This window comes from Eurosta solidaginis, chromosome X (assembly GCF_040869045.1).
Source record: "Eurosta solidaginis isolate ZX-2024a chromosome X, ASM4086904v1, whole genome shotgun sequence".
Taxonomy (NCBI): Eukaryota; Metazoa; Arthropoda; class Insecta; order Diptera; family Tephritidae; genus Eurosta; species Eurosta solidaginis.
The window spans coordinates 17,594,930-17,604,609 of record NC_090324.1 but is presented as its reverse complement, the minus strand read 5'-3'; positions in this window follow the sequence as shown (position 1 = coordinate 17,604,609).

Sequence of the window (9,680 nt, the reverse complement as noted above, 5' to 3'; positions counted from 1 at the left end):
GCAATAATGTGATGGTGGGGTGACATAAGGTTAACGGACATAAGGTCAATTGAACTTGTGACCACCACAAATGGCCATAGATTTGAAACCTTGCACAAAATGTGAAGAACGAATTCCTTTATTAACGATAGAAGGGGATACATGGCACATCTACGAAAGAGCATACTGGAGCCCTTTTTAACACGCTTTTATTATCATGGCCTGTATCTATCAATGTATCTATGTATCCATGTATGTATGTAACGGAATCTGTAGTGGAGCCGAGAGCCCCGGTAATGCAGAGCTCCGAACTCCGTGGTACCTTTTAAAGCATTTTAAGATAGGTACTTTTAGCTAGTACAGGCCTCCAGACCAAGGACCCATAAAGAAGAATCGGGCGCACGATGGCTGTGTAAATCCAGTAGGTCACCTAAGGGGAGAATCCCCAGGAGATGCCAATTGCCCTCTTGCAGGTGAACAGCTCTGCTGCTGCCTTCTTGGATCGCTCCACTATATGGTCACTCCATAATAGCTTCCTATCTAGAATTACTCCCAAATACTTGACTTGATCGCTAAACTCTAAGAACGTACCCCCAATTCTTGGCGGTGTAAGATTTGGTACTTTGTACCTCCTCGAGGACAAGCTCGGTTTTATCCAGCTTGGCTTCAAAATGTGTGGCGGGTTGTACTCCTGGAGTAGCCCCAGGATGTCAGCTGGGTCCGTTGCCGCAACTGGAACCCAGGCTCTAGCCCTTGGCCGTGAGGGGATATCACGCGCCTCCACTACCTTGAGGCGCGCACTCGGATATACCACCCCTATCAGCGTGACGGCGGTCCTATAGAGGTTTACCGACCTGGCGTCGTCACAGGCAATTAGCTTGACATTGCCCTGGAACCACCCTTTATCGGTGTAAGATGGCGGTGGACCAGGGTTGTCTTTCTTAATCTTAACGTCCACCGTAGCGAGCGCGGCCTCGATCCACTTCCCCTGTTGTTTTGGGATCCCGCCATCTTCGCTGCTCTCGTCTATAATGCCAATGATCTGCCGACCCTTGGCAATTTCGGCGAACCACCGCGTCCAGCCTCCCTGCGTCTTGGCCCTTTTCTGTGCCGTGGGGTTGGATTCATCCATGGAACGCTGGCATTTCGAGGTTTCATCATTCTCGACTAAAACTTTTAAAATTACTTCAAATAAAAAATTAAAAATAAATAATAGTTTAAAAAAACTAAAAAAAACACACTTTTATAGCTAACCGAACTAAAGAATAGAAAATAATTTTCAATTAAAAAGAGTTTATATAACAGTAGTAGAAGGTCAAACAATCATTTATAGTTAATCACTTCAAAATAAAATTATAATAAAATTTAAGTTATTAACAGAATAATTTAATTCACAGTAAAATGCGTGCGTGTAATTAATTATGTATGTATGTATGTATTTATTTGAAAATTTGTTCCTAGCACAACAATTTTGACAAATTATTTAACAGTGCTAGTCATGAATAGCATGAGCTATAAAAATTGAACATTTATAGCAGCTACGGCCAAAACATATACAATCACATATTGCGGTTCTGCTGGGCAATGAGAGACTGAAGAGAACAAGTCGCTCACGCGTCTAAAAAATCAATGTTGCCAACGTATTGAAATCGAAAAAATTCATGGTTTAATTGTGGAAGGAAAAATGGACTTTTAAATATTAGTAGTAATGGTGAGTTTGTATTGATTAGTAGCCACTTACCCCTTTTAAGTACTTTAATTAATTGATATTTACCTAATATTTTAATTTTGAAAAGGGATTTTTATATGTTGCAATTTCACGTATAGCTAAACTGTTTGTAGAACGGGTCCAACAGTTGCGATTTGGAATGCGCCCATTGTAAAAAGTCTTGGAAATGGCGGGTGCAAAAAAGTGAAAATGAAGTTATTGGTGAAAAAGTATGTATTCCTTATTACCCGAACTTACTCTATGTATGAAAAGCCAAATTGATGTTACCGAAATTTTTTTTTGTTATTTTTAGCTTTGAGAATCAACAAAAAAACAACAACAAGTTAATAATAAAGAAATAAATATTTACCGAAGTTTAAAGACAGTTTCAAATATAAAAACTAAAAAAATTCACTTTTAGAGATTTAAAAAAAAATTAAATGTGAATTTTTCCTCAATATTTTTTTGTTTACTTTAAGGAACTAAATTCGTAAAATTAATTTTTTGCAATTAAGGAAAATAAAAAATTAATTCTTATTTAAATATTTTTTAATTCATTGCAAGTTCTTCAATATTTATATCATTTTCGTATCTATTAATTCTTAAGATATCTTCCAAGTGGTTATCCATTAAATTATGTCTATATTTAGACTTAACTATTTTTAAAAAAGAAAAAAGGACTTCGCAATTATACGTGGCACCAAACATTGAATATAGTTTTAGTATTTCAGACCTTATTTTTGAATAAGACACATCGCTTACTTTTTCCCAAAACTTTAGTCCTGTGCCAAAGGGCAGTGATGGATCGGCTTGCATAATTTTCAGCTCTTGTTGAATTTCTTGACTGTAATTTTCAATATTGCATGTTAATGGATTGTCGTGAAGATCTATTGCATTTTTTATAATATGGAAATCAATAAATTTTTCAGAAAATTTTTTAATCAAGGTATCAATAATTTCTACAAGCTCTGTTAATTTATTTTGAATTGGAAGTTCCGCAAATACTTTTGATGTCCTTGGTAAAAATGTAAAACTTTTGTTAAGAATTTCATTTTTTAACAGTCTGAGCTTATGACCCAATTGATTTGTTGCAGAAACCAGATCAAAAATATGTTTGTTTTTACCTTGTAAAATGAGATTAAATTCATTCAACATGAGTGATATATCACTAAGAAAAGCTAAGTCATATATGAATTCGTAGTTTTTCAAGTGTGAAATCATTTCTGCGCAGTTTTCTGCTAGGCTTTGTTGCAAAAATTGAATAACTTCTTCCCGTAAATCAAAAAGTCGTTGCAAACTTCGCCCGCGACTTAGCCAGCGAACGTTAGTAAACAAAAGCAAATCTCCGTAATCTGCTTCAACCTCTGCTAAAAATTCTTTAAATTTTCTGTTCGTCAATGCGTTGTGTCCTCCCTTTATTCTATTAATTACTTTTATTGCAAAGTCCATTGCATTCATCATATTAAGATGCTTCGAAAATAAAGCGTGTTGATGTATTACGCAATGGAACGCAGGAACATTAACATTATTCTTTCGTAAAAACCCAACAAACCCTTTATCCCTCCCGGTCATAACCTTAGCACCGTCAGTGCATACTGCACTCAATTTATTTTTATCCACGTTATTGAATACTTGGGCATTTACTGCTTCCCATAAGGCTTTACCATTCACGTGGCTGTGTATTGAAACGAGACATAGAAAATCCTCATGAATTTCAAAATTTTTATTTACTGTCTTCACATAAATTGCAAGTTGGCTTGTACTTGAAATGTCGGTAGTTTCGTCCAGACATATAGAAAAATATAAGCTATCCTGCAATTTCTTCATAACACTCGAATAAATATACCTACTTACTTTTTCCGTTCTGCGAATCATACTTTGCTTCGAAAGTGAAATCTTATCAAATAATTTTCCAATCTCTTCTCCTTCTTTGCCAAATAATTGAAAAATATCCTTACAGAGGTCTTTAAAAAATATTCCGTCTGAATATGGGCGGCATTTTTTTTTGCTAAAGTTATAGCGACCATATAAGATGCTGCCTTAAATTCCTTACTCCTGTTCCCTTCATTATTGGGACCAATTAGGTTCAACTTGCTCTTGAGCCTTAGAACAAAATTTTCCCTCTCCTTACTACTGAGCTCGTAAAATTCATTAGCAAGGCATGTATGATAATGGCGTTTGACAAAAAATTTTGTTGCACGCGCAATTTCTTTATGGCACACCATGCATTTTGTTCCTCTCTTTCTATTATCAACAACTAAAAAATCTACCTCCCAGTTCATATTAAACATTTTTAATGCGACTTACCACGACTTGTCTGCTCGAAAGTTGCGCATTGAATGAGGAGAAAAACCCTTCCGCGATCACAGCGAGACAGTAAGTATTGGCAACACTGCTTCATACTGATTGGTAATATGTGTGTGAAAGTAGCGCAGTTATCGTACTATACGTGTGAAAGCAGAAGAGAAAAATTTGGCACGGGTGCCTATGAAATGGAACACACTGATTTATAGTAATAATAAATTAGATTAATCAAACTAAATTAAATGTAACGGATAATAGTGAAATATTTATGTATGTAAATGTAAATCTTAAAACTAAAGAATAGTAATTAATAAATATTAAAGACAGCAGTAGTGATGATAACCTTTGGCTGGTTATAGATCGAATAGTATTTAACAAATAAAGAAAGAAGACACAGAGGAAGGAAAAGGACTTAGAAATGAACATTTTAACAACAACAATTTGAGATCCAGTTTAAGAGTCGTTAAAAAATGATGTTAGCTCTTTTTTGAAGTGCAGAGCATTACTTAAGAGTCGAAGACTTGTAGGTAGGGAGTTCCAAAGACGTATTGCAGTAAAAAAGAATTGGCGCTCAGAGGTTAGCGTGCGGTATCTAATGTGCTTAAGAAGAAGCACCGATCTTGATGATTGCAGAAAAATAAGCTTACGATATAGATAGTCAGGTTCCTTCGTGTGTATCAATTTATGTAGGAAGGACAGTGTTTTGACTTTTAAAAGATTTTCGGAAGAAATGTTTAGCAACTTTTCAGCATGTTGTGATACGTGGTCAAGTCTTTTCAACCCATAAACATATCTAGCAATGTTGTTGTAAACAACATTTAATTTGTTCTTGCACAGATAGTCACAGTTTGAGTAAATCACACAACCATGGAGTAGCGTAGGTAATAAGTACGCTTTAGCCAGAAGTAGTCTTATGTGCAAAGGCGTGAAATACTGTGTTAACCATAGTGTACGAAGCATTCCATACACCTTTCCAACCGTTCTAAAAATATGGTCTTTCCATGTTAATGTTTTGTTAAAAATTACACCTAAGTTTTTCGCCGTATAATTAAATTAAATTACTTACAATACTTATTACAAAAAATTTTTTTTTGTATTATATTCATACATACTTTTTATATGTGTAGGATTATAGGTAGGCACTGTGCGAAAGGGTCGGAGAAAAACAGGAAAAAAATGTTTTTTTCATAATTGCATTGCTTCAACGTTTTGATTATTAAAACAATTGCCAAAACTCAATAAACGTTTTTTTTTCTAGTTTTAGTCCCACTCTGCTCTACAGTGGGCTCCATCAAAAACGATAAAAAAAAAAACATGATTACAATTTTTATTTAAAGCGGTGGTTCCGTAATTAACCAAAAAGATTTTTTTTTGCGTAAACGGTGATTCCGTAAACAACCAATGGATTTTTTTTTTTAATCCCAGTGAGTCCGAGGACATTCATATTACAAGTTTGAAAAGATGAGGTGCGCCCGTATCTATAAAAATAAAACCATACAATTTTAATAAAAACGGTGCGTCCGTAATAACACAAACACATTTAGATCTTTTTAATAAAGCGGTGCTTCCGTTATCAACAGCCAAGTCCTTTTACCAAAATAAAATATTTTCCTTTGAAATCAATTTAAACTAAATTACTTCAATATACATTCAATTTATCATTAAATATTCAGTATTTCATTAAATTGCCGGATAATTCTTTCAATTTCACTCAACATTCAATTCAATTTCAATTTCTGTTAAATTCTCGTAAGCAATTTCTACAAATTCGACTTTAATCAGTTTAAATATTTCTTCTTTGTTTCTACTACATATGTTTCTTAGAAGCAAAAAAGTGGTTCCCAGAATTTCAGAGCAAGACTCAGATTCCGAAAATTCAGATTCTAATTCCAAAAATTCAGATTCCAATTCCAAAAATTTTAATTCCGAAAGTTCCGATTCCGAAAATCTTGATTTAAAAGACCAGTTTCCGAAGGCTCAACCACATATTCGCCCAGTACAATCAAAAACCTTGTTGTTAGACTTTCTTTGTCCGGAGAATTTCACGGATTTGAGGAATTGCCCGAAACACATATTTCAAATCCTCCTAATTCCGTTACAAATATGACAACTCCTGAGGAAAAAAGATCGTTTATCAGCATGTGTGCTGGTATTATGCGTGAAAATTATAGCGGTGAGCCCCTGGGTCTTGAATCTTTCATTAATAAAATTGAGTTAATCGAAGAATTTGTCGACGAAAATTTAACTGGCACTTGTATTTCATATATTAAATCCAAACTCGATGGTAAAGCTCGAGAAGCGATACCAACTCAAATACTTTCAGTTAATGATATAAAAATAGCACTACGTAACCGTATAAAACCCAACAACTCCAAAGTTGTGGCCGGAAAAATTGCGGCTTTGCAAGTTAATAATAATAATTACACCGATTTTGCAAAACGCGTCGAGGAATTGTCTGATTCTTTAGATCGTTCGCTCATTATCGAAGGGATTACTCAGGCCAAGGCCCATGAAATGGCCATCGAGCAAACAGTTAACGTTTGCCGATTGGAAGCAAAAACCAGTTTAGTCAAATCAATCCTCGCTTCAGCCAATTTTTCTGATTCCAAGGACGTAGTAGCTAAACTGAATGTAGAGCAATCAAATGAAATAAAGGAATGCCAAGTTTTAGCATTTAGGGCGCGGAACAATAACAATTTTAGAAATTTTCAAAGTAATAACCGAGGTCGAAACTTCCAAAATCAAAGTCGTAACTTTAACAATTATAGACAAAATATACCATCTTTTAGTAACAGTAACTATGGCAACAACTTCAATCGCGGCAATCAAAGGCAGAATTTCCGTTCCGGCGGCGGAAATCGGAATCAGCCTAATAATAATAATAACAGCAGCAATAGTCGTACTAGCAATAATAACGGTTCTAACACTTCCAATAATAGAGGTAGAAATACAAGTGTCCGGACTTTAAACAGGGAAGCTCCTCAGGAGCGAACACTGAGGGAGGACGAGACAAATTACTAACTGATTCAGCTCACAGAGTTTCTTCTAAAAACGTTTATTGTCTTAACTTAAATTATTCCGATTTTATACAAATAAATTTAACTGGCTCTGACAAATTTTGTACATTTCTAGTCGATACACAAGCCGACATTTCGTTAATTAAAATTTCTTCTCTTAAAAAATATTTGTCAATTAATAACAATGATACAATTAATATTACTGGAGTAACTACAGATGCAGTTTCTACATTAGGTACTTTTACAACTGACTTACGCTTTGTGTTTTCACATCGAAATGTATAGTTGATACTAGTAATCCGATCATTAAAGTAATAAACACCACAAATAGCGTAAAATACGTAAATAACTGCAACATCCAAACAGAAAAACTTTCTAATTATCACGTTTATAAAACCAATAACCCAGAAAAACAAGATAGTCGTATCAAAGAACTTAAAAGCATTTTAGAAAAACAAATACCTAATTATGCTGAAAATAAGCTTATTAGCTTATGTTTACAATATTTCGATATTTTTGCGCTAGACAATGATAAAATGACAATAAACAATGTTTATGAACAAAAACTAAGACTAAAAGATACGACGCCAGTATGCATTAAAAATTACCGCCTACCGTATTCTCAACGCGAAGAATTAAATAAACAGGTAAATAAATTATTGGAAAACGATCTGATCGAAAATAGTTGTTCGAATTATAACAGTCCCTTGATTTTGTTACCGAAAAAAGACCTAAATGGCCAAAAATCGTATAGAATGTGCGTTGACTTTAGGGCTGTAAATAAAAAGTTAATTGCTGATAAATTTCCTTTGGAAAACCTTGGCCGTGGAAATTCTTTTCTACTTTAGATCTTTTTTCGGGTTTTCACCAAATTCCACTTCACAAAAATTCAAGAGACTAACATCTTTTAGTACTGACCGCGCAGCTTTTCGATGGACGGTGTTACCATTTGGTCTAAACGTCGCTCCAAATTCATTTTCAAGAATGATGTCAATTGCATTTTCTGGTATTTCACCCAACCAAGCCTTTATGTATGTAGACGATATAATAGTAATTGGATGTAGCGAATCACATCATCTCAATAATCTATAAAAAGTTTTCGAGACCTGTAAGAAGTTCAACTTGCGACTTAACCCAAAAAAGTGTAATTTTCTTCGACCTGAAGTAATTTTCTTAGGCCATAAATGCTCAGCAAATGGGTTGCTACCAGACGATTCAAAAATTGAAGCAATTAAAAGGTATCCTAAGCCACGCGATAAAGATGCTGTCCGAAGATTCGTGGCATTTGCAAATTATTATAGGAGATTCATTCCAAATTTCGCTTCTTTAGCAGCTCCATTGAATCGTTTGAGTAGAAAAAAGGTTGAATAATTGGGATACGGCATGTGAGTTAGCTTTCGAAAAACTAAGAAAAAGTCTGATTTCTCCAAAACTAGTACAATATCCAGATTTCACCAAGGAATTTTTAATTACGGTTGATGCTTCAAAGTTAGGTTGTGGTGCGATACTGAGTCAAAATCATAATGGTAACGACTTGCCAATTTGTTTTGCTTCAAAAGCCTTTAGCAAATCGGAACAAAATAAAGCAATAATAGAATTAGAACTTTTGGCAATATATTTTGCAATAAAGCAATTTCGTGCATATATTTATGGCACTCACTTCAAAGTTAAATCAGATCATCGTCCACTAGTTTATCTATTTAATATGAAAGATCCGTCGTCGAAACTTTCCAGAATCCGTTTGGAATTGTCCGAATATAATTTTACCATAGAATATATTAAAGGAAAATCTAACGTAGGTGCAGACGCATTATCGCGAATTTCAATTCAAGAACTTAAAAATTCCAATAATCAATTTTTAGCGGTACAGACGAGGTCTATGACGACATAAACGAAGAAAATGTCAAATTACAGGTATTCGACAAATTTTCATATAAATTTTCCAAGAAAATCCATAAGATAAAAAGCCAAATTTGTCATGACAACGATAATGATAAAATCAATTTAAAAATATATGCGCATTTAAAACATAAAAAACTCGAGTTACTTAATATTGTGTGTACATACTAACAAAATAATGCAATTAGTTTTGAAGCTTGAAAAAGAAGCTGGTAAGCAAGCAGAATGGCAAAAAGATGATCAAATATTTAAATATTATTCTATTTCAAATTTTAAAAGTACAGGGAATTCAATTTTAAAAAATTTACAAATAATATTAATAGAACCTGTCGAAACAGTTACGGACAACGAAAAAAAATTAAATTAATGGAAATTTACCACAATGACCCGATATCAGGAGGTCACTGCGGAAATAAAAAGCTTTACGCAAAAATACGTACAAAACATTATTGGAAAGGTATGACCCGTGATATTGCCACATACGTCAAAAATTGCAAAAAGTGCCTTTTGAATAAAGTCAAGCCAAAAACCAAGGAAAATTTGGTGCTTACACCAACACCCTGCAAACCTTTCGATGTCGTAGTTATAGATACAATAGGACCTTTGCCTGAGTCGAATAATGGGAATAGGTTCGCGGTTACCATTATGTGCGACTTAAGCAAATACCTAGTTACGATATCAATCTCTGATAAGTCAGCAAAAACAATTGAAACAGCCATTCTTGAAGGCTTCATCCTCATTTATGACATAATGAAATCAATTAAAACCGATTT